This window comes from Triticum urartu, chromosome 3A (genome assembly GCF_056163025.1).
Source record: "Triticum urartu cultivar PI428250 chromosome 3A, HENAU_Tu73, whole genome shotgun sequence".
NCBI classification, from domain to species: domain Eukaryota; kingdom Viridiplantae; phylum Streptophyta; class Magnoliopsida; order Poales; family Poaceae; genus Triticum; species Triticum urartu.
The window spans coordinates 680,166,763-680,175,634 of NC_141875.1; the positions used below are offsets into that span (position 1 = coordinate 680,166,763).

Consider the following 8,872-nt stretch of genomic DNA (forward strand, 5'->3'; position numbering starts at 1 on the left):
ACGTCTCCAACATATATATAATTTTTGATTGCTCCATGCTATTAATTATCAATTTTGGATGTTTATGGGCTTTACTAAACACTTTTATATTATTTTTGGGACTAACCTATTAACCGGAGGCCCAGCCCAAATTGTTGTTTTCTTGCCTATTTCAGTGTTTCAAAGAAAAGGAATATCAAACGAAGTCCAAACGGAATGAAACCCTCGGGAGAGTTATTTTTGGAATGGAAGCAATCCAGGAGACTTGGAGTAGACGTCAGGGAAGCTTCGAGGAAGCCACGAGGCAGGGAGGCGCGCCCTACCCCCCTAGGCGCGCCCCCACCCTCGTGGACACCTCGTGGCTCCCTTGACCGACTTCTTTCACCCATATATATCAATATACCCTAAAAAGCCCGAGGAGCAGAATAGATCAGGAGTTCCGCCGCCAGAAGCCTCCGTAGCCACCGAAAACCAATCTAGACCCGTTCTAGCACCCTGCCGGAGGGGGGATCCCTCTCCGGTGGCCATCTTCATCATCCCGACGCAATCCATGACGAGGAGGGAGTAGTTCACCCTCGGGGCTGAGGGTATGTACCAGTAGCTATGTGTTTGATATCTCTCTCTCCCTCGTGTTCTTGAGTCGGCACGATCTTGATGTATCGCAAGCTTTGCTATTATATTTGGATCTTATGATGTTTCTCCCCCTCTACTCTCTTGTGATAAATTGAGTTTTCCCTTTGAAGTTATCTTATCGGATTGAGTCTTTAAGGATTTGAGAACACTTGATGTATGTCTTGCATGTGCTTATCTGTGGTGACAATGGGATATCACATGATCCACTTGATGTATGTTTTGGTGATCAACTTGTGAGTTATGTGTCCTCGTGAACTTATGCATAGGGGTTGGCACACGTTTTTGCCTTGACTCTCCGGTAGAAACTTTGGGGCACTCTTTGAACTTCTTTGTGTTGGTTGTATAGATGAATCTGAGGTTGTGTGATGCATATCGTATAATCATACCCACAGATACTTGAGGTGACATTGGAGTATCTAGGTGACATTAGGGTTTTGGTTGATTTGTGTCTTAAGGTGTTATTCTAGTACGAACTCTTGAATAGATCAATCAGAAAGAATAACTTTGAGGTGGTTTCGTACCCTACAATAATCTCTTCATTTGTTCTCTGCTATTAGTGACTTTGGAGTGACTCTTTGTTGCATGTTGAGGGATAGTTATATGATCCAATTATGTTATTATTGTTGAGAGAACTTGCACTAGTGAAAGTATGAACCCTAGGCCTTGTTTAAACACATTGCAATACCGTTTACGCTCACTTTTATCATTAGTTACCTTACTGTTTTTATATTTTCAGATTAGAAAAACCTATATCTACCATCCATATTGCACTTGTATCACCATATCTTCGCCAAACTAGTGCACCTATACAATTTACCATTGTATTGGTTGTGTTGGGGCACAAGAGACTCGTTGTTATTTGGTTGCAGGGTTGCTTGAGAGAGACCATCTTCATCCTACGCCTCCCACGGATTGATAAGCCTTAGGTCATCCACTTGAGGGAAATTCGCTATTGTCCTACAAACCTCTGCACTTGGAGTCCCAACAACGTCTACAATAAGAAGGTTGTGTAGTAGACATCAAGGAGGAGCTAGGCCAGGTGAAGAGGCAGCTCCAGGAAAAACAAGGTAAGTAATAACCTGTTATGTATTCGAAAAAAGGAAAATGATATGCAATGACCGAAATGCCATGATGTGTACAGAGGCGACGACCGAGGTCGAGGCCCGGAAAATGGCCCTGGTCAAAGCCAAAGGAAAGGCTGTTAAGGAGCAGGCCGCTCGGAAGAAGCTCAAGGCCCAGGTCAACGAAGTCCAACAGGAGCTCGAGGACGCGGTGAAGAAGTGCGAGGCCTTGGAGCGCGATGCGTCGGTTCAAGAGACCGAACTCGCCAGGGCTCGTCAGAGTGCGGAGGCAGCCTGGAATGAGGCCCAGGGCGCCCTCCACGAGACCCAAGAGGCCAGGAAGATCGCGGCAGGTAAGGCATTCAATATGCAAAGCAAGAATGTGAAGATGAAATATCGTTTACTAACCCGAGTCCTCCAGGGGCTTTTACTGATCTGCCACGCAGTGTGTCTGACGCCACACAGTTCTTCCGAGCCGAAGAAGGGAGCTCCACGGAGAAGCTGTTCTGGTCGCAATATCTCGCGCCAGAACATCCGGTGCCCTTCAGCAATCAGCTAAAACAGCTGGTCGAGCTGCATAGGGTGGCTGAACTAGCCATGAAGGATTTAATAATCCGGTTGTGACCAGCCGAAGCTATAGCCGGAAGTTACTTCAGCCTCGTGAAGCGACTGGTGGATGCCTGCCCTCGGCTGGACGTCGTCAAGCGGTCCTTCTGCATCGAGGGCGCACGTCTGGCCTTCTCCTATTGCAAGGTCTGGTGGGCGAAGCTGGACGCTGTCAAATTGGCGACCGAGGGGCCGCTGGAGGGCAAGGAGCACCGCACACCTGAGCGATACTTCGGCGATGTCTTGGAGGGGTCCCGCATTGTTGCGGATCATTGTGCAAAAGACACTATCTTTGAATGAATGTATTCGATCTCCCTCTACCTTGTATGATAAAACAAAGTGATTGTGCAACATAATGCTTGTTATGTTTTAAAAATTTTACTTCGTGTGCGGCCGTGTTGTATGAAATCTGAGGGTTAACCAGTCGTCGGCTTCTGCCCCCACGTAGGTAGTACGGGGGTGTTCGGGAAGGAATCTAAACAATCTTGATCCAATTAGATGGTCCTTGAAGGAGTTGTTTAGCGCAACGAACCAGGCAACTAGACTATGCGGCTATAACGCCCTCACCTAGCCATAGGAGTTCGACAATAAAAACATGGGCGCAACCCCTAGTATCCGAACTAGAGTGCTATAAGCGTCTGATCGGGAAGTACCAATCCTTCGCATAATGCGGAAGAAATCTCCAACGATTTGTAACCTCCGAACAGCTGACCGGCTCTCGCCGCATCATGACAGTCAGTTTTCGGCTTTCTCCACTAAGGTGCTCCTTTGGATAAACCAAGGCACAATCGCAGTAGTTGTCCCCTTACTACCTTAGCCGATATAGCGGAACGTAAGGTAGCAAGCACAGGAGCCGGGCAACCCAACTATTGACCAAAGACATGATTCGGAGCCAATGCATATAATGCTAAATTTAGGGTGCCGAACTATACTTATAAAAAGTGTTCGGACTTTTGTTGTCGCAATGTGGCATGCTATGAAACCCCTGGCAAACATCACATGTACCAAAGTGTACGGGTGCTACCTGATAGGGTTATCCACAGGGAAGCTGAGAGAAAAAAGAGAAAGAAAACAGAAAAGATGCAAAGGTAAAAAGTTGGGGTCCTAAAGCTCCAGCCGCAAACTGTTCTCATTATAATTTAATTAGTACATCAAGGCGCATTAATACAGGTAGTGCGATAAGAAACAGGCTATTTAACATGCCGAAACCAAGGGAGAACTGCACGTGGGTCCTGAAAAACAGGTAGAGTTATCGTTAATGGAATCACCTAAAAAGTCCCTCATATGTCTGCGTTTCTCGCCGTCTTGGTGTGTTTATCCTTCAAAAGGACCGATGACCAGTCCACCAGATGAGGCCTGTGGGATTGAGACCTAAAAAGGAAACGAGTAAAAGTGAAAGTATGTGTGTATCCGATGTAGGTTGAGCCGTACTATGGACCACAAGCTAGTTATGCCTCCATCGATGCCCATGAGATTTTGAGTGCGTAGTTATGTACGCGCGGCACGAATGCCACCACTTGATCGGGACTGAGACGGAGGCCGGATTGCTAGTCGAGCTCCTGATGAGCCGAGCTCTCTTGCTGCAGAGTAGTTCGGACCCTCCTGACGGTGTCCATGGGCTCGGCAGCCTAATTAAGGCTCTGCTTGAGAAGGCCGCTCTATACTTCTGCTGCTAAGGCAGCTGTGTGCTCTTCTGTACGGAGGGAGCGTTCCGTATTTCCATTGACCGTTATGACATCGCGTGGACCGGGTATCTTGAGCTTGAGATAAGCATAGTGTGGTACTGCGTTGAATCGAGCAAACGCAGTTCATCCGAGCAGTGCGTGATAGCCGCTGCGGAAGGGGACGATATCGAAGATTAACTCCTCGCTTCGGAAGTTGTCCAGAGATCCGAAGACAACCTCTAGAGTGATTGATCCCGTACAGCGGGCCTCTACACCTGGTATGACTCCTTTGAAGGTAGTCCTGGTGGGCTTGATCCGTGAACCCAGCAATCTCTATTTGTATGATTGGGTGGTTTGTCCGGGGTGCCATGAATCTGGCACGGACGATCAAGTATGCGGTCCAAGCTGGATGGGCCTGAATTATTCTTTTGGAACGGCTTCTTCCGCTGACCGGACTTAGAACCACTGAATCCGTCATCGACCGTCGTATCCTTAGTGTTGTCATTATTGTTTCGACGCTTGTATCTGTTACGTCGAGACTTGTCTTTGCTATTTTTAAGTTCAGGGGTGTCGGCATCGCTTGCTTTGTTTTTGCTATGGGCCAACCAACTGTCCTCGCCCGCACAAAAGCGGGTCATGAGTGTCATGAGGGCCGCCATGGATTTTGGCTTTTCTTGGCCGAGGTGGCGAGTGAGCCATTCGTCGCGGATGCTGTGTTTGAAGGCTGCTAGGGCTTCGGCATCCGGACAATTGACGATTTGATTCTTTTTAGTTAAGAACCTAGTCCAGAATTTCCTGGCGGACTCTCCAGGTTGTTGAACTATGTGGCTTAAGTCATCCGCATCTGGTGGCCGGACATATGTACCTTGGAAGTTGTCGATGAAGGCTTCTTCCAAGTCCTCCCAGCTGCCGATAGAATTTCTAGGCAGGCTGTTTAACCAGTGCCGAGCTGGCCCCTTGAGCTTTAAAGGGCGGTATTTGGTGGCGTGGAGGTCATCGCCGCGGGCCATATGAATGTGGAGAATGAAGTCTTCGATCCACACCGTGGGCCATATGAATGTGGAGAATGAAGTCTTCGATCCACACCGCGGGGTCCGTGGTCCCATCGTATGATTCTATATTCACAGGTTTAAACCCTTCTGGGAATTCATGATCCATGACCTCATCAGTGAAGCAATGAGGGTGTGTGGCGCCTCTATATCGGGCCGTATCGCGACATAGCTCTGATGGAGTCCATCTGCGGTTTTCAGCCCGCGCATGACTAAGTTTGTCATGTCCGAATAGGTGGCCGTCGTCGCGTGTCGAGGCACGTCCTCGTGATCCGTAGATTGATCTGGTATGTCCTGCTTTATTGTTCAGGTTTTGCCGGAGGTCATATGTATGGTCGTGGGCTAATTTACCTCTACCTGTGCGATGAGGCGGGGCGGGCTGGTGTTTGGCGTGAGTTGCCGTTTTGTCCCGACCACGTGGTGGTCGGTCAGCCGCATTGTACGATGGTGGTATTTATTCCGGCGTCTCCTCATCAAACTGAGGTAGCAATTTGCGTTTTGGGTAGCTTTTGGTTGGGCGCTTGAGGCCGTATTCTTCGGCTGCTAGGACATCGGTCCATTTATCATTGAGCAGATCTTGGTCAGCTTGAAGATGTTGCTGCTTCTTTTTCAGGCTCCTTGCAGTGGCTATTGGCTGGCGCTTGAAGCGCCCCTGCTCAAGAGGTTCCTCAGGCACGATGAAATCGTCGGTGCCGAGGCTCACCTCATCCTCAGAGAGCGGAAGATAACTTCCATCCTCTGAGTCTTCATGCGTGGCCTGTTTACCAGGGCTAGCCTGCCCATCTTCCCGTTCTTGTTCATTGGTTGTTTCAACGGGGTCTTCGTTGTCTTCGGCACCTTCTGGAGTGTTATCTTCTCCTATGCCGGTGTTGCTGTCTTTACTGCGGCGTGAGTTAGAGCGGCGCTGCTGACGCCGGCGCTTGGATTGTATTTCAGAAGGTTTGTCCTCAGCTGGATCTTCCTCCTTGTCATCGCCGATGTTCTCCTTTGATGCATCCACCATGTATACATCATACGAGGAAGTGGTTGTCCAGCGTCCGGTGAACGGCGGGTTCTGGGCCTCTTCTTCTCCGGCGTCGTCGTCCATACCGTCGATGTCCTCGAAGTCGTAATCAAGTGTGTCGGTCAAATCCTCGACCGTGGCTATGAAGTGGGTGGTGGGTGGGAAGCAAAATTATCCACCGTCAACCCCTAGTTCGGACTGGATATAGTTCGGATGTGAGTCCTTCGTCAAGGATAGGTTTTTTAATGAGTTTAGCATGTCGCCCAAAGGCGAGTGCAGGAAGATGTCTGTGGCGCTGAATTCAAAGATCGATAAGCGATCAAGTTCGGCGTCCGCGGGCTCACATGGTTCGGAACTTACGGCCGGAGACGAGTCCGGAGTTCCGGTAGCACAGGTATCGTATGAGATCAAGTCTATGTGCGGCTCCAACGCTGGGGAATCTGTGGCCTCCGTGGCGGGGTTGAGCCTCCCATCCTTGGATGGCGCAGTCTGCTCTAGATCTAAGGCCAGAGCGGTTACGGGAGCTGTCTCCTGGACGCAGTCCGGTGACAGATTTAGGCCATGTCTCTCAGGGTGACCAGGAGTGGTAGCCGCGGTCTCGAATCCGGCGAAGATCAAGTCTCCATGGATGTCTGCAACGTAGTTCAAGCTCCCAAATTTGACCTGATGGCCAGGGGCGTAGCTTTCAATCTGCTCCATATGGCCAAACGAATTGGCCCGCAGTGCGAAGCCACCGAGCACAAAGATTTGTCCGAGGAGGAAAGTTTCTCCTTGGACAGCGTCATTATTGACGATTGAAAGGGGCCATCAAAACTTTTGGCGACAGCACAGTGGAACTCTCAATTAAAGCACCAATATTGGTGTCAAAACCGGCGGATCTCGGGTAGGGGGTCCCGAACTGTGCGTCTAAGGTCGATGGTAACAAGAGACAGGGGACACAATGTTTTACCCAGGTTCGAGCCTCTCTATGGAGGTAATACCCTACGTCCTGCTTGATTGATCTTGATGAATATGAGTATTACAAGAGTTGATCTACCACGAGATCGTAATGGCTAAACCCTAAAGGTCTAGCTTGTATGGTTATGATAATGAGTCTCCTCCTCCGGACTAAGTCCTCTGGTTTATATGGACACCGGGAGGATCTAGGGTTACACGAGGTCGGTTACAAAGAAAGGAATCTACATATTTGGTCGCCAAGCTTGCCTTCCACGCCAAGGAGAGTCCCATCCGGACACGGGTGCAGTCTTCGGTCTTTGTATCTTCACAGCCCATCAATCCGGTCCATGACTAACAGGTCGAACGCTCGAGGACCCCTTAGTACAGGACTCCCTCGGTGATGCCCTGGCCATGCATGCTAGCCGAGACCGGATCCTGATCCCACCATAAATCATTCGCTTCATCATCTTCACCACCGTTGTGTTGTTGGACACCAGGCTCTTAGCAGCCAGGAGCTTCGATGTCGGTGCTCGATTGTAATGCTATCTAGGGGTAGGGTTGATGATGGTGTTGAGATGAAAAACATGTAGAGCCGCATTAACGAACTAGACGTTCCCGACGAATTGTAGTATCCTACAGAGCCAGTGCCCAATCTCCTCCTCGGACACATTAGATGAACTTAATGACGGGCCTGCAGAGCCGGTGCCCGATCTCGTCCTCGGACACGTCCAGTTCATCGCTACTAGTTGTGCACCTCCGTCGTCTCAACACCATCATCAACCCTACCCTAGGTGGCATTACACTTGGGCACCAACATCGAAGCTCCCAACTGCTAAGAGCTTGGTGTCCAACAACACAAGGTGGTGAAGATGATGAACTACGAGGTGGGGTCTGGATCTAACCTCGGCAAGCACGGCCAGGGCATCACCTCTCCAATCAAAGTGTTGGAACGGCCACACAGCGCTGGTTTCAGCATGGTCGACGCTGAGGTAGAAGGACGATAAAGCAACGGACTTCCTGATAAAGAATCGGACACCTGGCTGACCAAGTGGGGAGATGACGAGGGCGCAGATGAAAGCTCTCAAGTGGTTTACGACGATTGGGAGAAGGGTGTCGCTGATGGATTGCGGAAGCAAGGTCGGGAGTTCTGCCAGCAAATCCTTGCCACGCAGGAGCAGGTGACGCCAGAGATGCAAGAGGCGAGCATATGGGGGTGATCACCAAGACCGTGATGTTGGCGCACGTGAAAAGCGCGTCGGCGGAGTTGATGACAGGTGACCTGATCTGGGAGTTAACAAGGCTCAAGGAGAAGTTCTCCGAGGTGTACCAGACATACTGCCTCGCGAATATGGTGCACATGCTTGTGGCGCCGCTAGTTGCCCCGATGCTCCAAAGGTGGCAGCCTCTATGGGACCCCACCATATGGCTGGATGTGTTCGTCCTGCTAAAGAACACACTGGACGATGGGTCAGGCATGTCTTCATACGCGGATCTGGTTGAGAACACCCTGGTTTCGGCAGTCCAGGCATTGGAGTGGAAGGCCACAGACTCTGAGCGGATGCGTCGCTTCCTCGCGTAGTGGACACGCTGCCTACTTCTGTCGTGCAGTGCATCCTTGTAAAGGTCGTCATGCCAGAGATGGCTGCGAGATGAAGCTTAGAGAGAGACCCAAGCCTACTGTGTTATAGCCTTACAGGTTGATTATTTTGCCTAACCCTTGGAAACCATGATCTAACCGAATCGATGTAGTTAAGCCAAACAAATATCATTGTGATTTTGTTTTGATCACGATGTGATTTGTAGATATTGATATGGTGTGATTCGGTAATCAGTTATAATCTTGGCAATCAAGTATCGCCCATGTATAAATGCAAGGCAAGATACTCAGACATTTACTGCAAAAACATTGTGTTGGGCTTGGTTATTAACTGAGGAATTTGT

General features: G+C 49.7%; 1 pseudogene; it reads left to right on the forward strand.

Annotated features, from left to right (window-relative positions):
• Window positions 1-1,782: 1,782 nt before the first annotated feature.
• Window positions 1,783-8,584, forward strand: LOC125547190 (uncharacterized; annotated as a pseudogene).
• The last annotated feature ends 288 nt before the right edge of the window (window positions 8,585-8,872 follow it).